Here is a 12,932-nt window from a genome sequence, read left to right on the forward strand (position 1 = left end):
CTCTCCTCTCTCCCTCTCTCTCCCTCTCTCCCTCTCTCTCCCTCTCCCCCTCTCCCCCTCTCCCTCTCTCCCTCTCTCCCCCTCTCCCTTTCTCCCTCTCTCTCTCTCCCTCTCCCCCTCTCCCCCTCTCCCTCTCTCCCTCTCTCTCCCTCTCTCCCTCTCCCCCTCTCCCTCTCCCCCTCTCCCTCTCTCCCTCTCTCTCCCTCTCTCCCTCTCTCTCCCTCTCCCCCTCTCCCTCTCTCCCTCTCTCCCCCTCTCCCCCTCTCCCTCTCTCCCTCTCTCTCCCTCTCTCCCTCTCTCTCCCTCTCTCTCTCCCCCTCTCCCCCTCTCCCTCTCTCTCTCTCTCCCCCTCTCTCCCTCTCTCCCTCCCTCCCTCCCTACATTATTTCCCTCTTTTATTCCTGGATTCAATTAGAACCCGGTCCTGGTAAGAGCTACTTCATTACCATTCGGTTGATGTCAATGATAATGAAAAAGTCATTAGAGACTAGTTTTCAGAAGGCCGACCGACCGCTGGATGAATCAACAGCGTGTCGCCACGGGGGGCCCGGAGAGGAGGGCTCTGATTGGCCGAGGGGCGGGAGCGAGAGGGAGACACACATCAAGCGGGCGCTGGCAGCGCAGCTGACGGGGGCCCTAGGAGACGGAGGGGAGCTAATATGTACGTAACGCTCCCCCGGCTCTGATGTCGGGGACAATGATCACAGTCTATTAGGAGCGTATACATACCGGGCGACGTTAAAACAACGTTATGGTCATCGACTGAACAAAGCGTAACCTCCATGAAATGACGTAGGGTTTTATGAGAACTTGATTTGTTATAAAACTGAATCCAAAAGAATCAATTGGATGATAATTGGCCCTGGATTGTGCTCACAGAGCCTTGCTGCTGATGCTCATGTTCTCCTTGGAGCTGATTTTATTTTCACCACAGCTCAACGCGACAGTGTGAGCTTGTTCACTTAAAAGGATAATCAAAACCTTTGCCAGTAAGTCTGAATGATCACTAAAAACAGATTTCAGTGCGCAGCGCAGCGCATAATGACACATAATAAGAGCAGAGTACATAGCTGCAGCATCAGGTGTAGAGAGACGGCTGTGTTCCACTGAAACCAATTTCACAACCACACACAAATTAGCCGTTGCCCTCCGAGGGATGCAGATGAAAGAATTACTTTGAATCCTCGGCGTGGAAAGAGCAACATTTCCAGAATGATTATCTTTTCATTTAATGCGGTATATCAGTATGACCGTGGAATGGAAACCGACAGCCAACCGTGCTTTCCCTGTGTTAGATTTGCTCAACTCTGTCTTAATGAAGACCGAGCTCCTTTTCCTTTATTTAGGGTGGGTTCAACAGTGAACAACCCCCCCCCCCCCCCCTCACTGTCGTACCTCTCCTGCCTGTTTGAATGTCAGCTTACCAGTTTGAACTCAGTTTGACAATAATGGGGTCAAAGTTCACACTGCGACTGAAGGGCTAATTCCTGGTCTTGCTCGGTGGGCTGGCACAAGGACTCGAGGATCTCAGGCAGTAGCCAAGTCCATGTCCGCGGGTTATAATTACACCGTGTGGTGGCCCTTTTCAGAGGAAAAACATTACAGTATAACCGCCAAACTATGCACCCAAAAAAACATGCAGCGACATGAAATATCTACATTTGCAACCTTTTATCTGGCGTAGGTGAGGTCGCGCTGTTCTTACCTGTCTCAGCACAACTATATCACAGGACATCTATTTTTAAACGCTTAAAAAACAGAAAGAAAGACGTTTGCATGAATAAGCGGGGTGTGTGCACCGCTGTAACAGCTATCCTTTGTGTATGCTCATTACTCCAACATTGTCACGTCGGACAGGTGAGTCAGTGACTGTCTACCTCATGCACACACGCACGCACGCACGCACACACACACACACACACACACACACACACACACACACACACACACACACACACACACACACACACACACACACACACACACACACACACACACACACACACACAGGCCACAGCTCTCTCTCTCTCTATCAGACACTGACAGCAACCATAGAAAATGAATACAAATAACTCAATAATTCTCATACCTTCCGTCAGCGAAATCATCCAAAAAGTTATGCATGGTACAGAGAGGGCGGGCGTGTGGATGCGGGGGAGGGGGGAGAGAGCGACCAATAGATTTATTACTTATCTTAAACCACAGTGGGTCGCTTTGATTGCCTGCAATGATTCACTTTGGATTCATTTGGAATAATTACACACAGACTAAAAAACAAAACAAAAAGTAAACTAATAAATAAATTGCTTTGAAAACATTTCCCTGAATGTGGAACAGTACATGTTAGTTAAGCCTAGGAGGACAAAGCACTGCGATGTCTATTGATGAGCGCAGCAGCTAATGCAGCAGGCAGATATTTTAATGAGTTGTTGTGAGGCTAATGAGGAATGTGGTTGACTCTTCGTTCTTAAAGCAGTGGAAGTGCGTTTATTTTTGGGCAAATGCTTGGAAAGCACGCACACAAAAACATACACACACACACACACACACACACACACAATCACACACACAACCACAAGCATGCGCATCCAGCACACACAAAAACACACACACTCACACAACCCCACTCACAGATACAAATACACACACGCACACACACACGCTGAGAAGCTATTGGGGGGGGGTGGTGAAGAAAAGGAGCAGTAATAGAATAGACCCAGAAATCAGACAGGAACACTGAAAAAGAGAACAGGAATTAATGACTCCTCCGGAGGCTTTGGAGGAAGAGAGACAGAAAGAAAGAGAAAGAGAGAAAGATCGAAGGAGCAAAAGATAGCTATGAGTATATGTACAATATGTCAAAAGTGTGTGTGGAGGTTCAGAGATTATGAAGAGTGTTGGGTTGGTTCTAGAGAGAGGACCTGTATCACAGGCCCCTGACACACAAGCTGAAACGACTCTGGTACAAGGCTATTAAAGATGTGTCAAGGGCACAAAGGAGGGATTAGACAGGGCTGTTCACAAAACCAACACTCACAGCAACCACAGGTGTCACCCAGCATCCAAAGAGCCTCTCTCTCTCTCTCTATCTCTCTCTCTCTCTCTCTCTCTCTCTCTCTCTCTCTCTCTCTCTCTCTCTCACTGTCTCTCTGTCTCTCTCTGTGGACATGAATCTACCCATGAATGTTTAAATAGATTCAGTGCTGAGGGCTTCAGTTCGGAGAGACAGCCTCACATTCAATGTGATGGTAAAACAACGAATAAACACAGACTTTAACGTGAAACTGCAAATGTTTTAGGCTTTAAACCGTATATTTTTCAATATTAATACCCCCCCCCCACCCCGCGCGGAGCTTGGAAAGCACACTTGGAAGTCAGTTCTACGGCGGAACAGAGACATAGATGAAAGACTTATGGAATGTTTTCATTTCTTATTTCATTCCAGCGGACGCGGTGCCTGTGTGTGTAGCGGAGCGGACTGGTGTGTGTGTGTGTGTGTAGCGGAGCGGACTGGTGTGTGTGTGTGTGTGTGTGTGTGTGTGTGTGTGTGTGTGTGTGTGTGTGTGTAGCGGAGCGGACCGGTGTGTGTGTGTAGCGCTGTAGCGGTCACAGGACCGGGCCAGGGAGACCAGGTGCTTTTGGGGGCACTTCTTGAAAAACACAAGCTGCTCTCCTGTGCTGCGGCCAACATGTGGAGCGCTGTACACTGTCTCTCCTGGCTTGTACTCTGAAGCGTACATGAGTACACGAGCACTCATTACAATATCCTGCAACACTGGCCGGGCGAAGGCCTCTCGCTGGATTTCATCTTTATTTATTCATTCTACAAGATCCCCTCCACTGCTTTTAAAAAAAAAGAATTAGGTGGATCAGCCATCCTTCTCCGTTGTGCAGCGTTTCCTAGCCTCTGATTTTATTTCACCAAAAAGTGGCGCAATACAGGCCCCTTGGAATCTGCCTTTTATTTCCCCTCAAAGACCATTCCCTCTGCTGGTTTACTGACAGCTGTGTGTGAATGCATCATTATCCTCCTCACAAAGTGTGTGTGTGTGTGTGTGTGTGTGTGTGTGTGTGCGTGCGTGCGTGCGTGCGCGTGTGTGTGTGTGTGTGTGTGTGTGTGTTGTGCTGTAGACTGTGGCAGACCTAACTCACTCTGAAGCCCCGAATAGAAATGACTCCCTGAGAATGTGTCCTGTACCAGCTACTACAAGTGTGTCAATCATGACGACAATGGACCAATGGGATGAAGAGGGTGCACTTTGTCCTGCCGATTTGGAACTGATGTGTGTAAGATGCCAACACACACACACACACACACACACACACGGACACACTAGTGTCATAACGAGGCCATTAATGAGGAAACAAAAATCCACACTGCAGGAGAAAATATGTGAGATGCAGTTAGAAAGTTAGAAAATGTGATCTGATCTTGGTTGAAAGGGTCATGGACATGGTGAATATTCAATAATTATCCATTGACCAAACAAATGTATTGAATGTATTTACAGCAAAGGCTCAAATATATGTCTGTAATGGTATTCAGCAATAAAATGTTTTGTATCACAGTTGAGTTCTTATTTTGTATAGATGTAGTCTGATCAAGAACTTGCCATAATATATTCTTACATATCCATTCTTCAAAGTGGCTATTTTGCATGTTCCATGTAGGGATGATACTGCTGGGAGACAATGCCTGGCAGAGTAAGTAGGGCAGCACACATCAACTCTGTTACCAGGAAGCAATACACTCACTGAGTGTCCTCTGGTGTGAATATAAAGAGATTGCTTCCAATTGCTTCTAAATAGCAGGTTGTATGCATTTTACATTTTTCTTCCTACAGATAATGAAGGGAACACTGATTTGCCGACTTACATTAAAGTCACACTGATTGGCAATTAACAGATGTTGTGAATTGTAATATGCAACTACACTGTAAGAAAAACTGCTGCTCTCTTCCCATGTCCTCATAATCTGTCAAATTAACTCAACCATTGTATAGGGAGGGGGAACATTAATTTAATGCCAAATCAATTCGATTTTTTCACCTCCTCCTCCTATCCTCTCTCTCTCATCTCTCTCTCTCATTTTTCTTTCTCTCTCCGCTCCCATTTTTCCACGTCTATTTCCCCTTCAGAAAACTGTCAGAGGAGATGTAATTACAAACCGGGTGGTGGTGGTGTTGGAGAAAATAAATAAAATACATTGCTCTGTGTGTGCAACAAAACGAGACATTAAAAAGCTATTATCAGAAAAGGGGAACAATTAGGCAGAGGCATGAGGAAGGGCGGCCCGCGCCATATGTTAGTGAGAAACGAGGACAGCACCAGTCAACTAGTAATTATCAATCATCATCAGCAGCAGCAGCTATCAAAACAGTGGGCCGGGCACGCGCCCACTGCTGTTGCCATGGAGACAAGCCCGACAGCCCGACGAGTGTGTATGTGTTTACCAGGAGTTACCAAAAAAAATAGAAAACGACTAGTACTCCAGACATTTTTAATTTGGCTTCAATTCCCAGAATTATTTTCTATGTAATCCACTTGGGTTTTTTTCAAATGTTTGCATACATGAGTAAAGTAGTCATGAGCAAAGAGATACGTGTGTGTGTGTGTGTGTGTGTGTGTGTGGGTGTGTGTGTGTGTGCGTGCGCGTGTGTGTGCGTGCGTGCATGTGTGTGTGTGTGTGCATGCGTGCGTCTGTGTGTGTTTGAGTATGCGTGCCTGTGTGCATGCATGCATGCTTACATGTGTGGCATGTGTGTGCGTGCATGTGTGTGTGTGTGTGTGTGTGTGTGTGTGTGTGTGTGTGTGTGTGTGTGCATGTGTGTAGTGTTCATCTTTAAGCAAATGTTGTTCAGAAGAGTGATGTCTTTGGCCTCAGGGTGACGCTCAGACAAGTAAGTTGTCAGAAATACAATTAGCAAGTGGAGTGTCTTCTGCAAAGTACAAGTGTTTGTGCTTGTGTGTGTTTGTGTTTGTGTGTGTGTGTGTGTGTGTGTGTGTGTGTGTGTGTGGGTGTGTGTGTGTGTGTGGCTGTGTGTCGGTGTGTGTTGTGTGTCTGTCTGTGAGGGCAACAAAGACAGAGAGATCGCCGTGTCCTGGTAATGAGCACATTTCTCTCTGGCCATACCGGAACAGTGTACGCTTTATTCAAGCTGTCATTATTAATATTCCACCGCAGGAGAAATATGACATTCACCCCAACCATCAGGACTTTTTCAGTTTCAATTTTACATATTTCTCCTCGGTGGGTTTAGCATAACCCACTACTGTTTCTTATTAACATGCACCATAAGCATTGGGGTGAGAATGATTTGCATTCCGTATAGACATGTTGAGCTATATCCTAAGATATCACATCAGGTCCGTGTTTTCTTGAACCCTGTACACACGCTTCTGCTCTACCTTCAAGATGGCCGCATTGTTCCTAAATGAAATATCTTCTTAAACCCCAACCCCTGAAGGCTGCAGTCCACTGGAAGCTGAGAGAGGAGGGAGAATCTTTGTTTAACTACAAAAACAAGCTTAATAAATGTAATTAGCCGTTGAACATTAAAGCCAGTCAGGGCATGAATGCGTGTAAAAAGCTCAGTGTCTCTCTGCGTTCACTGTGGCGATTGGGAGGAATAGAAAGTAATGGCTAGTGCTCTTAATTCATTATTTGTGTGCCTTTGTATGCGCTCCCCCCGGGACGACGCAACATTACTCTTTCATCAGATCAAATGAAGCGGAGCGCAGCCATTCCAGGAAGAGCCAATTAAACTGTTCAAAGAAGTTTATTATTGCCGTGGATTATGAAATCATCCTCATTGGGATTGGTGGGGCTGTGTGTGTGAGTGTGTTTCCACAGAGGTGTGAATCTCGGCGTGTGAACGGCGACTGTACGCGCCGTAGCGACAGAAGATAAACGACGCTACATTGTTTTTGCACGGCTGTTTTCATGAGGCGCATTTAAGAAACTAATAGCAAACAAAGAAGCTGAAATAAACAAGACACCCGACTGCACAGCGTGACTGTAGAGGCGATTGACAGAAACCTGATCCAAAAAAGGTGGTCCTGTTGTTTCAAGGGCATGCCGTCAGTGTAAACTAACAGTGCTATATTTGTGCAACCTGTCGAAAACCGAATGTAATATGAACAAGGCCTGCCTGAAAACCATGACCTATATAATAAGCTGTTGATTATCTCTCAAAAGTACACATGCTGCATGCTGAGTGCATGCCGTCAGCGTGGATATGAACAAGTATCAGTGGTAAGTAGGCAAAAATTAAGAAGCTGTTTCATTTTACAATTAAATGAAACAGGTCAAAGTGCTGTGTCAGCGTCAAGGTTACATCATGTTTAAACCACTTGCTTATAGCAGGCTACAGTCAAGTTTCAAATTGGTATTGGTTTTTATAAAAATAAAAAAAAAGGTTTTTAAATCCAACAGAAATATCTTTTTGTAACTCATTAAGAGTAGAATAAATCTCACAGCATAAAGAGCTAGGGTTATCATTTTCAATCTTACTTGTATTACCTGAATGATAGCTGAAGGCACATACAAAGAGAAATAGAGAGACACAGAGAGAAAGAGAGAGAGAGAAGAGAGAGAGAGATAGAGAGAGATAGAGTGGAGAGAGTTGAAAGAGAGCAAAAGAAAGAGAAAGCGACAGAGAACAGAGAGAGCGAGAAAGAGAGAGTTGAGGGGGAACAAGAGGATAAGCTTCAAGGCTGATCCTATTCATTACGCAGAGGAAAGAAAAAAATCACAGAATCGACCTATAAATAAATGAATGCCTGTATAAACAAGGAGCCCATAAATCAATAAAACATATGTATTCTAATAAATCATGCTCCAGTTACAGTTGATGGGATTTGGTTGGCCAACAAACCCTCATCCAGTCGTTCACACAAAAGCCTAACGAGCATTTAACGACGGAGATTAAAAATAATAACCATTTTTCTAAAAACAAAAAATAGATATATGTTGTAGGGTGCATAATTGGCTTCTTCTGTTTTGATCTTGTTTATTGGTTCATGCTTTTCAAAATCTGTGTTGTTTTGCTTTTAAACAGCAGTGCATCCATTACATGGAAATAGATCAACCCCAAGCTGTTAACGGTCTACACATTTCCCTGTTCCATCAATATAGAAAGGCTAAATGGTAAAACGCTTTATTTAGTTATTTTCTGTTTGTTTCATAATAGCTATTTTACAACTTTTCCCCTGAACATTATGCACAAGCTGCACTCTTGTCCAGTGTCCTATTCAACTATTTAAGTGGCGATTTGTAATCGTTCCAGGGTAACACATAAACCCCCCGTTATCAAAGAAGAGGAACCCAAAACAAGCCGCTACCTGCATACCAAAGTCAACACTTAGTCCCCCTTTGTCTGCCTCTCAAGTCAGGAGCCTGGTGGAGGGGGCCCCGCGCTCCAGCTCTGAGCTATGTGCGCTATACCCTGGCAGAGGGCGGACTTCAAGGCTTTGTTCAAACACAAACACACATATGATGATGAGTCACACATGCCAGAACCCGGGCTCCAACAAAAGGCCGTGCCTTAACCGCTGTACGTCCCCGTCTCTGGGACTTAAGGGAGCTAGACTGCAGGTTGGAGATGCATAGTGCATATGGTACGAGAAACATGCTTTGTTCCTGCATAACGGTGCAGCGTTGGCGGTTGTGTTCCCGGTCTCTAGCGAGTCTGGCGTAGTGAGCAGTAAGTCAGGTATGGCCGTCTGCCAAGTCGAGGTGCAGAGTCACTTATTAATATCACCAAGAGACATTGTTCTGAGAAAGATAACTCTTCCAGAGAGTGCATTTAAAAGAACCGCTTTCATCTTTATTTATAACAATCAATGATTTACGTATATAATTTGACTTTTGAATTTGAATTTGTCATTCTGTAATCATGGCGTATTAGCACAAACCCTGGTAGATCCGATTGGTCATGAAAACATAACAAATCAGACATCTGGATGAAAGCATCTGCCAAATCACTCAATGTAGACATAAACATGTAGTTATATTTGCATCCTTAGAAAAGAAGAAGAAAATGTACAGACTATGTCAACAGAATGTGGAGTACTTAGTGCTTTACAAGCCGCTACAGGCTGCTGTGTAATGGTGAGAGTGCGCTGTGTTTCCTGTCCACCTCTCCGCTAATGAAACATCTGAAACAGATATCTCTGTAGGGCTCTCTTCGGAAAACAGGGTATTATTAATAACATCAGGTCCACACACTGGCCTATAGCTCACCACCTATCTCCTTGTCCTCTATCGGCTAAAAATAGTGAGGCAGCAACGCTCTGGTTGTGCTGTGGGTGTGTGGTGCATGACATAATAGGGATGATAGGAGAGATCCTTTTTGCCTGACTTCTCCGCGACATGTAAATACTCACGCTGCCGGTGACATAGAAACTGAACAAGAGTTAGCAACGGTGCGCAAGGGGGCATTCGCGAACCAAACCACGCCGTTTACCAAAGCATTCCCATATCCCACACATCAACTATGGTACCAAACATGAAGTGTGTGTGTGTGTGTGTGTGTACATGTGTCTCCAAGAGCCGTCAGAACAAGCTGCCTGTATTGTCCAAATATGATCTTCAGTCCAGATTATACGGATATCCAAACATGTCCCATGTGCATGTGATATCCCACAGGGAGGGATGTCTCTGAAGACACCGCCCGGACAACAGCCGTCCTACATGTGTTGTGTGTGTTGTGATGAACCTCTATGTATCAAACGGCTTCTTCACCCGTCTGAGTGTGAGTGTGTGTGAAAAGTGTGTGTGTATTTTGTGACACGTGGGTAATGAAAGACACAGGGAAAGAGTGATGGCAGACCCGACTCCGCAGGGCAGAGGGGGGGGTCACACGGGGCTTAGTGAGCAGCCCCCCCCCCTCGCTAAAGCAGGGATTTCTGCCGTATATTTCAGACCGTCTCTTTTTCATATTGAAGGAAACAGAAACTCAAAGAGGAGCAGAAAATGAATTAAAACACAACGTTACACAATAACACAATGTTACACAATAACACAATCCTCTAGGGATGGTTTCCAAGATACGGGAAAAAAATAAATAGACAAAACCAAAAGAGAGACAAAAATGTGTCTTGCTCCTTAATGGATATCGGCGTTAGCTTCACCCACGCACAGAAATACACAAAAGATATATTAATAAATCAGCAATGGAGAACAGACAAATATCAGCTTACTGCCTTCACCGTGTTTACATTCTAGTCTTTTGTTTGTCTTGCTTATGTGCCCCCCCCACCCCCAATCCTGACTTTAACCTCATTTAGCTTTGTACACAAACCGTTTTTACATGTGCCCACAGGTATGCAGGAAGCACACACACACACACACACACACACACACACACACACACACACACACACAAAGTATGAGCAAAGGCAGAGAAACAAAAACCCTGGCACGCACAACATTATAAAAATAGATAGATAAAAAAGAGAAATGCTGTTTATGATGGCTACATCTGGTTAGCGTTAATATATTGAAGTAATAAATCTCTTTAGGTTTCTTTTGTCAGCATCCACCCGCCCTCAAGGATTACAGAAAAAAAGGATTCCAAAGGATTCCACTGAAAATGCTCTTTTCTAATAAACATCAAAGAGCTCCGAGCAGAGAGATCTTTCAAACAAAAAACACTTAGCCGTACATAAACTATACGGTTCCCTTGCCAAGGAATAGAACACAGAATATAGGACACATGAGAGAGAGAGAGAGAGAGAGAGAGAGAGAAGAAGAAGAGAGGGCAGAGAGAAAAAAATAGAGAGAAGGAGGAAAAATACAAAATCCAGCTCTCAAGTGCTCTGCTCCAACAAGATTGCCTCACTAACTTTCCAAATACTGTTGATTTAAGCAATATGCACACAAGGGGGTGTTGGGTTACTGCAGCGGGGGAGGGAGGAGAGGGGAGGAGGAGAGGGGGAGGAGGAGAGGGGAGGGGAGGGAGGAGAGGGGAGGAGTGGAGAGGGAAGGGAGGGAGGAGAGGGGGAGGGGAGGGAGAGGGGAGGGGGGAGGGAGGAGAGGGGAGGAGAGGGGAGGGAGGAGAGGGAGGGAGGGAGGGAGGAGAGGAGAGGGGGAGGGGGAAGGGGAGGAGAGGGAGGGAGGGAGGAGAGGGGAGGAGGAGAGGGGAGGGAGGAGAGGGGAGGAGGAGAGGGGAGGATGAGAGGAGAGGGGGAGGGGAGGGAGGAGAGGGAGGGAAGGGAGGGAGGGAGGAGAGGGAGAGGGAGGGGAGGAGGAGGGGGAGGAGGAAGAGGGGAGGGAGGAGAGGGGAGGGGAAGGTCAGCGTAAGGATATTCATATTCGTCATTGTTTTATTCTATCCAAAACATGCACCGTTTCTGTTTCTTGTCCTCTTTCATTCCTAACCCCCTAAACTGTTATGTATATATATATATATATATATATATATATATGGGAAGCCTTGCCAAATTCTCATGGAACAACAAAACCATTTATCAGCATTCTATCACTTAAGAATACAAAACCGCACAAAGGATTTATGTCAGAGAGCAAAGTCAGGAAATGCTTTTGAATTACAGCACGCTACATAAACACTGTTCTGGTATGTAGTATCTAGTGTCTACTGGCTATTATCTCATTCACTAATCTTTGATTTGTGCCAATATGTGCCATTCAAAGGCTGTGAGTCGTGCTATCTCCCACACAACCAGCAAATATTGACTGACTGTAGTTGTGTCCACAACGTCTTGGCTGAATGTGTGTGTGTGCGTGCGTGCTGTGCGTGCGTGCATTTGTGTGTGTGTGAGTATATCGTCCCACCCACCTTCCGCTCCTAGTTGACAGGAAACATTTAGTGTCCTTTGGTATATATTAAACAACGTGATTGGGAAATGAATTTGATGGAATGATTGAAAAACAGGTGCGGCCAGATTAAGCTAAACTGAAGGGAGGAACAACAATATTACACTCCAAATTAGATATAGCCCTGCACCCAATATCAGAGCTTTTATTGTTTTGTTTTTTAAATAGGCATGTTATAACCATAACACAAGGTCATGGGTGACGCAACACAAAGGATATTATTTCAGGTTAAGATAAGGCTTAGACTGGTAAAATAAATGGCGGGAACCGCAAATGTCAAGAAATGGGAGCCACTTTTAAACACCACAGATAGTAAATACTAGGCTTTGGCTGAGCCCAAACATACCACTGCAAGGGAAAAATACTAAATAATACAAACAAAACATGCTACAAATACAAATTTTCCACTCAAAAACATAATTTTGTGCCCAGCATGTGTTCAAAAGCCCTCACTAAATGATACGATCAAAACCAAATAACAGTGGGATGAAATCCTTAAGTGCATAAATAAAAATGTTTCTCCCCAAACTTCGAAAACAGACCTTCCCAGAACTCATTGATGCAATCAGTTTTTTTCCTAACCCTGGACTCGTCCCCCCAGCTCAACGGTCTCCTGGACCCCCCCCCCCCCCCCCCCCCCCCCCCCCCACGGAGGTAACCTGACACACTTTCATGAATTAGCTGAGCCGCGAGAATGGCCATTAGAGCTGCCACAGCAGATTTGGCTGAATCCAAAAGGTCAAAATTAGCATTGAGTGAAGCGTAGAAACATCCCTGAAATCACTCCCCGGGACCATTTAAAGCTCCTTTTATTTTACAGCTGTTTATTATTCCCCCTCACTCGTTCAACGTGCTTGGTATTTAGCTCAGTAGAGGTGGCTTTAATATGGTATTTCAAAGTTGCTTTTACATGAGGGGCCTGTCGAGGGCAAGGGACTTTATGGTCTCTCTCTCTCTCTCTCTCTCTCTCACATGCTCTCTCTCACTCTCTCTCTCTCTTTGTGTGCGTGTGTGTGTGTGTGTGCTCGTGCACGTGTTATTTTTGCATCCACGATGGGAACAGAGAGACCTTGGGTTTTCTTCTCAGAGCCAG

The 12,932-nt window shown here is 45.1% G+C and overlaps 1 protein-coding gene across 1 annotated transcript in view; it reads right to left on the minus strand.

Annotated features, from left to right (window-relative positions):
- Nucleotides 1-12,932, minus strand: part of arid5b (AT-rich interaction domain 5B) — a gene marked incomplete at its 3' end in the record, with an annotated part of 55,461 nt that overhangs the window by 19,558 nt on the left and 22,971 nt on the right. The gene's annotated exons all lie outside the window — the stretch shown is intronic.

This window comes from Micromesistius poutassou (genome assembly GCF_964030765.1).
Source record: "Micromesistius poutassou genome assembly, chromosome: 7".
Taxonomy (NCBI): domain Eukaryota; kingdom Metazoa; phylum Chordata; class Actinopteri; order Gadiformes; family Gadidae; genus Micromesistius; species Micromesistius poutassou.